Here is a 15,403-nt window from a genome sequence, read left to right as displayed (position 1 = left end):
GCAAAAATGCACATGAAAAACAACAAAAGACACAAAACAAGAAATCATCAAGATCAAACAAGAAGACTTGTCAAGAACAACTTGAAGATCATGAAGAACACCATGAATGCATGAATTTTCGAAAAGAATGCAAGAAAAATTTTAAAGGCATGCAATTGACACCAAACTTAAAAATTAACATAAGACTCAAACAAGAAACACAAAATATTTTTGATTTTTATGATTTTCTAATTTTTTTGTATTTTTATTTTATTTTTTTTCGAAAATAAAGTTTAGAAAAACGAAAAATAAAAGAAAAAATTTTGAAAAAGATTTTTGAAAAGAAAATTACCTAATCTGAGCAACAAGATGAACCGTCAGTTGTCCATACTCGAACAATCCCCGACAACGGCGCCAAAAACTTGGTGGACGAAATTGTGATTTCTATCTTTTGAGCTTTAGCATATATTTACTCTTAGGGCACTGTTTATTCTCACAACTCCGTTCAACTAACCAGCAAGTGTACTGGGTCGTCCAAGTAATAAACCTTACGTGAGTAAGGGTCGAATCCACAGAGATTGCTGGTATGAAGCAAGCTATGGTCACCTTGTAAATCTCAGTTAGGGAGATTAAAGGGTAATTGTGATTATTGGAATAAAGAAATAAAAAGGAATAATAAAAGGGATAGAACACTTATGCAGATTCATTGGTAGGAATTTCAGATAAGCGGATGGAGATGCTGTAGAGCCCAAGGACGCCTGCTCTCCTACTGCTTCTATTCAATCCTTCTTACTCCTTTCCATGGCAAGCTTTGTATAGGGGTTCACCATCAACTGTGGCTACTTTCTTCCTCTCGGGGAAATATCCTATGCGGCTGTCACTCGCATAGCTAATCAGTCTGGAGGCATCACCCATGGCTGATGGCTACATCCCATCCTCGCAGTGAAAACTAATGCTCACGCACTCTGTCACAGTACGGCTAATCACCGGTTGGTTCCCTCCCCTACTGGAATAGAATCCCTCTTTTGCGTCTGTCACTAACGCCCAGCAGGTTACAGGTTTAAAGCACGTCACAGTCATTCATTACCGGAATCCTACTCGGAATACCACAGACAAGGTTAGACTTTCCGGATTCCCAGGATCCTACTCGGAATACCACAGACAAGGTGAGACTTTCCGGATCCTCATAAATGCCGCCATCTATCTAGCTTATACCACGAAGATTCTGTTGGGGAATCTAAGAGATATACATTCAAGCTCTGTTGCATGTAGAACGGAAGTGGTTGTCAATCACGCGCGTTCATAAGTGAGAATGATAATGAGGGTAATCTGACTCATTACATTCATCATGTTCTTGGGTACGAATGAATATCTTGGAATAAGAATAAGATAGAAACCGAATAAGAGAAAATAGAATTGCATTAATACTTGAGGTACAGCAGAGCTCCACACCCTTAATCTATGGTGTGCAGAAACTCCACCGTTGAAAATACATAAGCAAAGGGTTCAGGCATGGCCGAATGGCCAGCCTCCCTAACGTGATCAATGATCCCCTAAGATGAAGAATAAAACAAAACTGAGATCAAAGATGAAACGTGGTCAAAAGACATCTAATACATTAGATGAATGTTCTATATATACTTAGGCTAGCTCCTAGGGTTTACATGAGTAAGTAATTGATGCATAAATCCACTTCCGGGGCCCACTTGGTGTATGCTTGGGCTGAGCTTGATTAATCCACGTGTAGAGGCATTTCTTGGCGTCAAACTTCAGGTTATGACGTGTTTTGGGCGTTCAACTCCGGATCATGACGTTTTTCTGGCGTTTAACTCCAGACAGCAGCGTGTACTTGGCGTTTAACGCCAAGTTACGTCGTCATTCTTCGAATAAAGTATGGACTATTATATATTGCTGGAAAGCCCTGGATGTCTACTTTCCAAAGCCGTTGAGAGCGCGCCAATTGGAGTTTTGTAGCTCCAGAAAATCCATTTCGAGTGCAGGGAGGTCAGATTCCAACAGCATCAGCAGTCCTTTTGTCAGCCTTCTTCAGAGTTTTGCTCAAATCCCTCAATTTCAGTCAGAATTTACCTGAAATCACAGAAAAACACACAAACTCATAGTAAAGTCCAGAAATGTGAATTTAACATAAAAACTAATGAAAACATCCCTAAAAGTAGCTCAAACTCACTAAAAACTATATAAAAACAATGCCAAAAAGCGTATAAATTATCCGCTCATCAATCACCATTGTCAATGGCTACCATCCGTCCTCTCAATGAAAACATGTCCATTATAGTTTCCCGCATGGCTAATCAGCTGTCGATTCTCGATCGTGTCGGAATAAGATCTACTGATCCTTTTGCAAACTGTCACTGCGCCCAACAGTCACGAGTTTGAAGCTCATCACAGTCATCCCATCCCAGATCCTACTCGGAATACCACAGACAAGGTTTAGACTTTCCGAATCTCAAGAATGCTGCCAATTGATTCTATCTTATACCACAAAGACTCTGATCTCACGGAATGGAAGGCTCTGTTATTAGGAGAGGCAACCATGCGTCGTGAACCAAGAGGCCAAGAGACACACACTCAAGCTCTCACAGATAGAACGGAGGTGGTTGTCAGGCACGCGTTCATAAGGAAAGATGATGATGAGTATCACAGATCATCACATCCATCAGGTTGAAGTACGAGTGAATATCTTAGAACAAGAATAAGCGTGAATTGAATAGAAAAACAATAGTACTTTACATTAATTCATGAGGAATAGCAGAGCTCCACACCTTAATCTATGAGGTGTAGAAACTCCACCGTTGAAAATACATAAGTGATGAAGGTCCAGGCATGGCCAAATGGCCAGCTCCCAAATGTGATCAAGAAATCAAAAGTGATCCAAAGATAGTCTCAAAAATGATCTAAAGATATGAATACAATAGTAAAAAGTGCTATTTATACTAAACTAGTAAACTAGGTTTACAGAAAATGAGTAACTAAGTGTAGATAGTGCAGAAATCTATTTCCGGGACCCACTTGGTGTGTGTTTGGGCTGAGCATTGAAGCTTTCACATGCATAGGCTCTTCTTGGAGTTTAAACGCCAGTTTTGGTACCAGTTTGGGCGTTTAACTCCAGCTTTGGTGCCAGTTCTGGCGTGTTATGCTAGAAAAGGGTCTCTGGTGGGCGTTTGGACGCCAGTTTGGGCCATCAAATCTCGGGCGAAGTATGGACTATTATACATTATTGGAAATCCTAAGATGTCTGCTTTCCAACGCAATTGAGAATGTGCCCATTAGGCTTCTGTAGCTCCAAAAAATCCACTTCGAGTGTAGGGAGGTCAGAATCCAACAACATCTTCAGTCCTTTCTCAGCCTCTGAATCAGATTTTTGCTCAAGTCCCTCAATTTCAGCCAGAAAATACCTGAAATCACAGAAAAACACACAAACTCATAGTAAAGTCTAGAAATGTGATTTTTGCATAAAAAATAATAAAAATATACTAAAAAGTAACTAAAACATATTAAAAATTATGTAAAAATAATGCAAAAAGCATATAAATTATCTGTTCATCACAACACTAAACTTAAATTGTTGCTTGTCCCCAAGAAACTGAAAACAAAATAGGATATAAAAGAAGAGAATATACAATAAATCTTAAAATATCAATGAAATTTAGTCCCAATTAGATGAGCGGGGCTAGTAGCTTTTTGCCTCTGAATAGTTTTGGCATCTCACTTTATCCTTTGAAGTTCGGAATGATTGGCATCCATTAGGAACTCAGAATTTAGATGGTGTTAATTGATTCTCCTAGTTTCGTATATTGATTCTTGAACACATCTACTTTATGAGTCTTGGCCGTGACCCTAAGCATCTTGTTTTTCAGTATTACCACCGATACATAAATGCCACAGACACATAAATGGGTGAACCCTTTCAGATTGTGACTCAGCTTTGCTAGAGTCCCCAGTTAGAGGTGTCCAGAGTTCTTAAGCACACTTTTTTGCTTTGGATCACGGCTTTAACCACTCAGTCTCAAGCTTTTCACTTGGACCTTCATGACACAAGCATATGGTTAGGGACAACTTGATTTAGCTGCTTAGGCCAAGATTTTATTCCTTTGGGCCTTCCTATCCATTAATGCTCAAAGCCTTGGATCCTTTTTACCCTTGCCTTTTGGTTTTAAGGGCTATTGGCTTTTTCTGCTTGCTTTTTCTTTTTTTCTTTCTTTTAATTTTCACCACTTTTTTTTCGCAAGCTTTGTTATTCACTGCTTTTTCTTGCTTCAAGAACCAAGTTTATGATTTTTCAGATCATCAATAACATTTCTCTCTTTTTCATCATTCTTTCAAGAGCCAACAAATTTAACATTCATAAACTTCACTATAAAAAATATGCACTGTTCAAGCATTCATTCAGAAAACAAAAAGTATTGTCACCACATCAAAATAATTAAACTAATTCCAAGATAAAATTTGAAATTCATATACTTCTTGTTCTTTTGTAATTAGGAACATTTTTCATTTAAGAAAGGTGAAGGATTCATGGAATTATTCATAGCTTTAAGACATAGACACTAGACACTAATGATCATGTAATGAAGCTAAAACATAGTCAAATATAAAGCACAAAAATAAAAAAACAGAAAAATAAGAACAAGAAAATTAAAGAACGGGTCCACCTTAGTGATGGCGGCTAGTTCTTCCTCTTGAAGATCTTATGGAGTGCTTGAGCTCCTCAATGTCTCTTCCTTGCCTTTGTTGTTCTTCCCTCATGGCTCTTTGGTCTTCTCTAATTTCTTGGAGGATGATGGAATGCTCTTGGTGCTCCATCCTTAGTTGCTCCATATTGGAACTCAAATATTCTAGAGAAGTGTTGAGTTGTTCCCAATAGTTATGTGGAGGAAAATGCATCCCTTGAGGTATCTCAGGGATTTCTTGATGAGGGACTTCCTCATGTGTTTGCTGAGGTCCATGAGTGGGCTCTCTTGTTTTCTCCATCCTCTTTTTAGTGATGGGCTTGTCCTCTTCAATGAGGATGTCTTCCTCTATGATAATTCCAGCTAAATTGCATAGGTGACAAATGAGATGAGGAAAGGCTAAGTACAGTTGTAGAGGTATGATCTCATGAACTTCCACTTCCTCTCCAATCATGATTCTATAGATCATGATAGCCCGATCCACAGTTGCTTCGGATTGGTTGCAAGTAGAAATGATAGAGCGTTGGATGAACTCCAACCATCCTCTAGCCACAAGCTTAAGGTCAAGCCTTCTTAGTTGAACCGGCTTGCCTTTGGAGTCTCTCTTCTATTGTGCTCCTTCCATACAGATGTCCATGAGGACTTGGTCCAACCTTTGATCAAAGTTGACCCTTCTTGTGAAAGGATGAAGATCTCCTTGCATCATTGGCAAGTTGAATGCCAACCTCACATTTTTCGGACTAAAATCTAAGTATTTCCCCCGAACCATTGTGAGCCAATTATTTGGGTTTGGGTTCATACTTTGATCATGGTACTTGGTGATCCATGCATTAGCATAGAACTCTTGAACCATTAAGATTCCGACTTGTTGAATGGGATTGGTGAGAGCTTCCCATCATCTTCTCCTAATCTCATGTCGGATCTCCGGATATTCGCTCCTTTTGAGCTTGAAGGGGACCTCGGGGATCACCTTTTTCTTGGCCATAACCTCATAGAAGTGGTCTTGATGGACTTTTGAGATGAATCTCTCCATCTCCCTTGACTCAGAGGTGGAAGCAATTGTCTTCCCATTTCTCTTTCTAGAGGTTTCTCCGGCCTTAGGTGTCATTAATGGTAATTGAAAATAAAAAGCAACGCTTTTTTCAACACCAAACTTAAAATGTTTGCTCGTCCTCGAGCAAAAGAAGAAAGAAGAGAGTAGAAGAAGAAGAAGAAGAAGAAGTGAGAGATGGAGGCTTAAGAGGGTTTGGTCAAGGGGGTGTTGAGTGTATGTGATGTATGAAAATAAAGAAGGAAGGAAGGGTATTTATAGTATAAGAGAGGTAGTTGGTTCGTGTGAGAAGGGTTGGGTTTGGGAGGGAAATGGTTTAAGTTTGAGTAGGTGGGGGTAGGTGGGTTGTATGATGGGTTTATGGGAATTAGGGAATGGATGTGAGTGGTGAAGAGAATATGGGGAAGAGGGTAAGATTTGATAGGTGAATAGTGGTTTAGGAAGAGTGTTATGGAAAGGTGTGAAGGGGAAAGAGAGTGAGTTGAGGTAGGTGGGGATCCTGTGGGGTCCACAGATCCTGAGATGTCAAGGATTTTGCATCCCTGCACCTTACTGGCGTTAAATGTCCCTCTGTGTGCCTTTCTGGCGTTTAAACGCTAGGTTGTTGCCCTTTTCTGGCGTTTAAACGCCAGTCTGCTGCCTTTTTCTGACGTTTAAACGCCCATTTTTATACCTTTACTGGCGTTTAAATGCCAGTTTGCCTGCCCTTTTCTGGCATTTAAACGCCAGTTTGCCTGCCCTTTTCTGGCGTTTAAACGCCCAAAATGGTGCCTGGCTGGGCGTTAAACGCCCATTTTGGAATCCTTACTGGCGTTTAAACGCCAGTAAGCTCGTCCTCCAAGGTGTGCCATTTTTGATGTTGTTTTTTATTTTTCTTTAATTTTTACATTTGTTTTTGTGACTCCACATGATCATGATTCTAAAGAAAACATAAAATAACATAGGTAAATAAAATAAAATTGGGTTGCCTCCCAATAAGCACTTCTTTAATGTCAATAGCTTGATAATGAGCTATTTTCAAAGCTTCATAGATGCTCAGAGCACGATTGTGGCCTCCCAACATCAAACTTAGAGTTTGAGTGTGGGGGCTCTGTCTGACTCTGTATTAAAAGAAGCTTTTCATGCTTCTTCTCCATGTTTACAGAAGAAGATCCTTGAGCCTTAAACACAAGGTAGTCCTCATTCAGTTGAAGGACTAACTCTCCTCTGTCCACATCAGTCACAGCCCTTGCTGTGGCTAGGAAGGTTCTTCTAAGGATGATGAATTCATCATCATCCTTCCTAGCGTCTAGGATTATGAAATTAGCAGGGATGTAAAGGCCTTCAACCTTTACCAAGACATCCTCTACAAGTCCATAAGCCTATTTCTTTGATTTGTCTGCCATCTCCAATGAGATTCTTGCAGCTTGTACCTCAAAGATCCTTAGTTTCTCCATTACAGAGAGTAGCATGAGGTTGATACTTGATCCTAGGTCGCACAGAGCCTTTTCAAAGGTCATGGTGCCTATGGTGCAAGATATCAAGAACCTTCTGGGATCCTCTTTCTTTTAAGGTAACTTCAGCTGAACCAATGCACTTAGTTCATTAATGAGCAATGGATGTTCATCCTCCCTAGTCTCATTACCAAATAAATTGGAATTCACCTTCATGATTTCTCCTAGATATTGAGCAACTTTATCTTTAGTAACATTTTCGTTCTCTTCAGAGGAAGGATATTCGTCAGAACTCATGAATGGTAATAGTAAGTTCAGTGGAATCTCTATGGTCTCTAGATGAGCCTCAGATTCACGTGGTTCCTCAATAGGGGACTCCTTGTAGTCCAGTGGACGTCCCATGAGGTCTTCCTTACTGTGAATCATGTCTTCCTCTTCTTCTATAGGTTCGGCCATTTTGGTTGTATTAATGGCCTTGCACTCTCTTTTTGGATTCTCTTCTGTATTGCTTGGGAGAGTGGTGCACAAAATCACAGTCACACTTTTGTAATTCCGCACAACTAACCAGCAAGTGCACTGGGTCGTCCAAGTAATACCTTACGTGAGTAAGGGTCGATCCCACGGAGATTGTCGGCTTGAAGCAAGCTATGGTTATCTTGTAACTCTTAGTTAGGATATCAATAATTCTCAGGTTTAATTGTGAAAAGTAAAAGAACATGAAATAGATACTTGTTTTGCAGTAATGGAGAACAGGTTGAGGTTTTGGAGATGCTCTATCTTCTGAACCTTTGCTTTCCCACAGTTTTCTTCTTTATGCACGCAAGGCTCCTTCCATGGCAAGTTGTATGTAGGGTTTCACCGTTGTCAATGGCTACCTTCCATCCTCTCAGTGAAAATGTTCAACGTGCTCTGTCACAGCACGACTAATCATCTGTCGGTTCTCAATCAGGTTGGAATAGAATCCAGTGATTCTTTTGCGTCTATCACTAACGCCCAGCCCTAAGGAGTTTGAAGCTCGTCACAGTCATTCAATCATTAAATCCTACTCAAAATACCACAGACAAGGTTTAGACCTTCCGGATTCTCTTAAATGCCGCCATCAATTCTATCTTAAACCACGAAGATTTTGGTTAAGGAATCCAAGAGATATTCACTCAATCTAAAGTAGAACGGAGGTGGTTGTCAGGTACACGTTCATAGGTGAGAATGATGATGAGTGTCACGGATCATCACATTCATCAAGTTGAAGAACAAGTGATATCTTAGAATAGAAGCAAGCGTGATTGATTGAAAAACAGTAGTAATTGCATTAATCCATCAAGACACAGCAGAGCTCCTCACCCCCAACCATAGGGTTTAGAGACTCATGCCGTAGAAGATACAATAAGAAACATGTAATGTGTCATTCCGTCCAGATACAATGTCAAAATATCCTATTTATAGTGAACTAGTAACCTAGGATATACAGAAATGAGTAAATGACGTAAAAATCCACTTCCGGGGTCCACTTGGTGTGTGCTTGGGCTGAGCATTGAAGCTTTCATGTGTAGAGACTTTTTCTGGAGTTAAACGCCAGCTTTTGTGCCAGTTTGGGCATTTAACTCCAATTTTTGTGCCAGTTCCGGCGTTAAACGCCGGGAATTCTGAAGCTGATTTGCAACGCCGGTTTGGGCCATCAAATCTCGGGAAAAGTATGAACTATTATACATTTCTGGAAAGCCCAGGATGTCTAATTTCCAACGCAATTAAGAGCACGCTAATTGGGCTTCTGTAGCTCCAGAAAATCCACTTCGAGTGCAGGGAGGTCAGAATCCAACAGCATATGCAGTCCTTTTTCAGCCTCTGAATCAGATTTTTGCTCAGGTCCCTCAATTTTAGCCAGAAATTACCTGAAATCACAGAAAAACACACAAACTCATAGTAAAACCCAGAAAAGTGAATTTTAAATAAAAACTAATAAAAACATACTAAAAACTAACTAAAATGTACTAAAAACATACTAAAAATAGTGCCAAAAAGCGTATAAATTATCCGCTCATCAGAGAGTACTAGGAGGAGTTTTAGTGATTCCTTTACTCAGCTGACCCACTTGTGCCTCCAAATTTCGTATGGAGGACCGTGCCTCAGTCATGAAACAGAGAGTGGTCTTAGATAGATCAGAGACTATATTTGCTAAGCCATAGAGGCTGAGCGCTCAGAATTCTCTGTCTGTTGCTGAGAAGATGATGGGAAAGGCTTGCTATTGCCAAACCTGTTTCTCCCACCATTATTGTTATTGAAGCCTTGTTGAGACTTCTGTTGATCCTTCCATGAGAAATTCGGGTGATTCCTCCATGAAGGATTATAGGTGTTTCCATAGGATTCTCCCATGTAATTCACCTCTTCCATTGCAGGATTCTCAGGGTCATAAGCTTCTCCTTTAGATGAGGCTTTTTTAGCACTGCCAGATGTAGCTTGCAATCCAGTCAGATTCTGAAAAATCATATTGACTTGCTGAGTCAGTATTTTGTTCTGAGCCAATATGGCATTCAGAGTATCAATCTCAAGAACTCCTTTCTTCTGAGTCACCCCATTATTCACAGGATTTCTCTCAGAAGTGTACATGAACTGGTTATTTGCAACCATTTCAATGAGTTCCTGGGCTTCTGCAGGCATTTTCAGATGAAGAAATCCACCAGCAGAGTGGTCCAATGACATATTGGATAACTAAAACAGACCATCATAGAATATACATATGATGCTCCATTCTGGAAACATGTCAGAAGGACACCTTTTGGTTAATTGCTTGTATCTTTCCTAAGCTTCATAGAGGGATTCACCTTCCTTCTGTCTGAAGGTTTGGACATCCACTCTGAGCTTACTCATCTTTTGAGATGGAAAGAATTTGGTCAAGAAAGTATTGACCAGCTTGTCCCAAGAGTTCAGGCTTTCTCTAGGTTGTGAGTCCAACCATGTCCTAGCTTTGTCTCTCACAACAAAGGAGAAAAGCATAAGTCTATAGATCTCGGGATCAACCCCATTGGTCTTAATAGTATCACAGATCTGCAAGAATTCAGATAAGAACTGATGAGGATCTTCTGATGGAAGTCCATGAAACTTACAATTCTGCTGCATTAGAGAAACTAATTGAGGCTTAAGCTCAAAGTTGTTTGCTCAAATGGCAGAAATTGAGATGCTTCTTCCATAGAAATTGGAACTTGGTACAGCATAGTCACCAAGCATCTTCCTTGCATTGTTGTTATTATGTTCGGCTGCCATGTCTTCTTCTTTTTTGAAAATTTCTGTCAGGTCCTCTCCAGAGAATTGTGCTTTAGCTTCTCTTAGCTTCCTTTTCAGAGTCCTTTTAGGTTCAGGATCGGCTTCAACAAGAATATCTTTATTCTTGTTCCTGCTCATGTGAAAAAGAAGAGAATACAAAAGAAGAAAAATCCTCTTTGTCACAGTATAGAGATTCCTTTATGTGAATAGAAGAATAGAAGAATAGGAGTGGAGAGGGAATAAGAAGAATTCGAACACAAAGAGAAGAGAGGGTTCGAATTATGAGTAGAAGAGAAGTGTTAGTAGATAAATAAAATAAATAGAAAGAGATGAGAGAGAGTTTTCAAAAATTAAAAAGATTTTTGAAAAAGAGGTTAGTGATTTTCGAAAATTAGAGAGAGAAAAGTAGTTAGGTGGTTTTGAAAAATAAGAAATAGTAAACTTTTAAAATCAAAACAAAACAAACAATTAATTAATTGAAAAAGGTTTGAAAATCAAATTTTTGAAAAGATAAGAAGTTAGAAAAAGATTTTGAAATTAAGTTTTGAAAAAGATATGATTTGAAAAAGATTTAAAAAAAAGATTTGATTTTTAAAATTAAAATTGATAACTTGATCAACAAGAAACTAAAAGATATGATTCTAGAATTTAAAGATTGAACCTTTCTTAACAAGAAAGCAACGAACTTGAAATTTTTTTTGAATCAAATCCTTAATTGTTAGCAAGAATTTCGAAAATATGAAATAAAAATAGGAAGAAGATTTTGAAAACCAATTTTTAAAATTTTCGAAAATAATAAGAAGAAAAATGAAAAAGATTTGATTTTCGAAAAAGATTTAAAAAGATAATTTTTTTAAATTGAAATTTTGACTTGACAAATAAGAAACAACTAAATTTTAAAAACTTTTGACTAAGTCAACCCAAAATTTCGAAATTTATGAGTAAGATAAGGAAAAGATATTTTTTGATTTTTGAATTTTAATGAAGAAAGATAAAAACAACAAAATGACTCAATACATAAAATTTTAAGATCAGAACAAAGAAAACATGCAAGAACACTTTGAATGTCAAGATGAACACCAAGAACACTTTGAAGATCATGATGAACATCAAGAACTTATTTTTTTAAAAAATTTTTAAGAAAAGAAACACATGCAAGACACCAAACTTAGAAATTTTTAAACTTTTGACTCTAAAAATTCAAAAATGCATATGAAAAATAAGAAAAGACACAAAACAAGAAAATCACAAGATCAAACAAAGACAATCATCAAGAACAACTTGAAGATCAAGAAGAACATATGCATGAGTTTTCGAAAAATGCTTGAAAAATAAAAACATGCAATTGACACCAAACTTAAAATTTGACTCTAGACTCAAACAAGAAACACAAATTTTTTTTTGGTTTTTATGATTTTATTAATTTTTTTTTGAAAAATTTTCAAAAATTAGAAAAAAATTTTTTGAATGATTTTTTAAAAATTTTTGAAAATAGAACAAGAAGAAAATTACCTAATCTAAGCAACAAGATGAATTGTCAGTTGTCCAAACTCGAACAATCCCCGGCAACGGTGCTAAAAACCTGGTACACGAAATCGTGAGTTCACACTTCTCTCACAACTCCGCGCAGCTGACCAGCAAGTGCACTGGGTCGTCCAAGTAATACCTTACGTGAGTAAGGGTCGATCCCACGGAGATTGTTAGCTTGAAGCAAGCTATGGTCATCTTGTAAATCTCAGTCAGGCTATGAGGTTTTGGTAATTAAAAGAGAAATCTATTCTATTATATAAAAATCGGATGTCTGTACTTAATGATGGAGCTGACGTGACATGCTCTGGAGAGTGTTTCTCGATTTAATTATTTTAACTCATTCAATACAATTTATTTCCATAACTTAATTATATCAGCTAATTGATTTGATTAGATATTTAAATATTAACATAATTTATTATAATATGTATTACTTAATTAATTTTACTACATTAATTATAATTTGTTATATTAGTTAATTAATTTATTCATTTATAAAGTCTGAAATAAAATAAATAATTTATTGTTTATTCTAATTAAATTCATTAAATTTAATTATACATTATATACGAATTAATAATAATTTGTAAATCACTTTATATTATATATGTATTAACAAAATATTATATATGTCTTAATGTGTTAATTAAATATTATATACGCACAGAAAAATAAATACAAAGATTATTTATATAATATTAATAATATTATATTAGTACAGTGATTTTTTGTTTTGATATCATATAGTATTAATAATGATAATATTATTATATAGTATTATATAAACTTTCTAATATTAGTATAGAAAATTGAAAAATTATTCCTTATGGCAATCATTCTTAGTAGAATAGTGTGTCCTTTATATAGTATTGATAATTGTTGCTTAATTTAAAGTAATTGTATGTTAGTATCTTAAATTTATTTTCAATAATGACCTAAATAGATAAATCTAATTGAATTGAATGATTATATAAAATATTTTATATTATTAATATACTAAAATTAAATTCATTTTTTGGTACAGAATTTTATAGGTAAATTTTATACAAGATTAAGTAATTTTTTATTTTTTTATTTGTTTTATCTATGTTACTTTATTTAATTTTAAGTAGCATCATATTTACAATTATTGCCAGTATGATATTTTATAAAATATGAAAATCAATTTTTTTTATAATTTAAATATCAATGTTTGAATAGAAGAACTTAACAGACTCACAATGAGAGAGAGAGAGAGAGAGAGAGAGAGAGAGAGAGAGAGAGAGGGGGAAATTTACCTAGAGAAAAGAAACTTGGCATGAGAATGGTGGCGACGGGCTTAACAACGACGGTAACGGGATGAGTAGCGATGATGACATAAGCTGTGAATAGTGACGGACCCAGAAAAATTTAGTAATGGGGACAAAAATATAATAAAATTTAGGTATAGATATTTTTTTTGCTTCCCACGATATTCAACAAGTTAAGGACTAATCCGTATGAATTTGAATTCCATTTAAGAATCTACAATTGGCCGGCAACGAGTTGCTATACATACGAGACAGAATTCGAACCCTCAATACTTATTTAAGCGGACGACTAAGTTGATCACTTGATCAATCTAAATTGGTTTAGATATATTCAAAATTTAAAATTAGAACTATCTAATACATATTGATAAGAACTAGAAATATACACACAATCATTATTATAATATTTAAAATAATAAAAATATAATTTCATACACATAGTATAATATTTAAAATAACAAAAAATATTTATAAGGACTTTTTTTATTTTTAACATGATTAAATATTTTTTGAGTGTATTTATTTATTTTTCATACTAAATCAAATTTAACAATATAATTATTATTATGTGTTAAGTTTAACAAAATATTTTTTAACATAAAATACAAAAGAACTATTTATATTTTATTTTGAGACAAATATAATATAATAAGTGGTATATATGTATATAAGTATTAATTTTTTTCAAAAAAATTTGTGGGCGCAAATGCCCCCTCTATATTAAACGTGGGTTCGTCTCTGGCTGTGAAGGAAGATGGGAGTTGTGAATAGGTAAGCGGTGATGGACTCAACAACAATATGACAGGAGATATGCAATTTTTTTGTGAAGAAGTCGAGAAGAAGAAGATTTTAGGTGAGGATGATTGAGTTTATCTTACATGGCTATAGAGTATAAACTGAAGCTATGAATCATGTGTGATGTCAGGCAAATTCTAATTACTAAAAAGTGTTTATATGTATATATTCGGGGTGGGTACACCCAAAACCCGACGATACCTGTCTTAAGCAAAATCTGTCCCGACTCGAGTCAAGTTATTACCCTTTTCATCCGGGTATAGACGGGTCGGGTACCTGCGTATTCAAAAACTTCTGCCAAATCTAACCACGTATTGATACTCCTTTTATTAAGGGTTTATTGCTAGCCAATGGATTGCTATATACACAAGGCGAGATTCTAACTCCTAATAGTTGTTTAAGCGGACGAGTGAGATGATCACTTAACAAACTCAAATTGATTAAGATAAATACTAATTATTTTTAATATTTTAATATTAAAAATTTTAAGAGTTTGATTTTAATTATAACTTTATAAAATATTTATAATAATAATTATTATATATATTATTTAATTTTTTAATAAAAGTTTTAATATAATTTTATGTATTATCCCGTACAAGGTACGGGAACATACACTAGAAAAACATAAAATAGGATAGAGATACTTATGCAATTCATTGGTAGGAATTTCAGATAAGCGTATGGAGATGCTTTGTTCCCTCCGAGCCTCTACTTTCCTGTTGTCCTTATCAACTATGCGTACTCCCTTCCATGGCAAGCTGTATGTTGGTGGATCACCGTTGTCAATGGCTACCATCCGTTCTCTCAGTGAAAACATGTCCTCTACGGTTTTTCGCATGACTAATCAGCTGTCGGTTCTTGATCATGTCAGAATAAGATCCATTAATTCTTTTGCACATTGTCACTGTGCCCAACAGTCACGAGTTTGAAACTCATCACAGTCATCCCATCCCAGATCCTACTCGGAATACCACAGATAAGGTTTAGACTTTTCGGATCTCAAGAATGCTGCCAATTGATTCTAGCTTATACCACGAAGACTCTGATCTCACGGAATGGAAGGCTCTGTTGTCAGGAGAGGCAACCAGCGTCGTGAACCAAGAGGCCAAGAGACACACGCTCAAGCTCTCGTAGATAGAACGCAGGTGGTTGTGAGGCACACGTTCATAAGGAAGGATGATGATGAGTGTCATGGATCATCACATCCATCAGGCTGAAGTATGAGTGAATATCTTAGAACAAGAATAAGCGTGAATTGAATAGAAAAACAATAGTATTTTGCATTAATTCATGAGGAACAGTAGAGCTCCACACCTTAATCTATAAGGTGTAGAAACTCCACCGTTGAAAATACATAAGTGATGAAGGTCCAGG

At 36.3% G+C, this 15,403-nt stretch overlaps 1 non-coding gene across 1 annotated transcript; it reads left to right on the top strand.

Moving 5' to 3' along the window:
* Positions 1-9,909: 9,909 nt before the first annotated feature.
* On the top strand, positions 9,910-10,013 carry LOC112719341 (small nucleolar RNA R71). The gene has a single exon (XR_003161646.1). It is a non-coding gene; the product is annotated as a small nucleolar RNA R71 (small nucleolar RNA).
* Positions 10,014-15,403: the final 5,390 nt, after the last annotated feature.

This window comes from Arachis hypogaea, chromosome 10, assembly GCF_003086295.3.
Source record: "Arachis hypogaea cultivar Tifrunner chromosome 10, arahy.Tifrunner.gnm2.J5K5, whole genome shotgun sequence".
In the NCBI taxonomy this organism is placed as follows: Eukaryota; Viridiplantae; Streptophyta; class Magnoliopsida; order Fabales; family Fabaceae; genus Arachis; species Arachis hypogaea.
The sequence above is the reverse complement of the archived record's forward strand: the minus strand, read 5'-3'. Positions and strand labels throughout refer to the sequence as shown.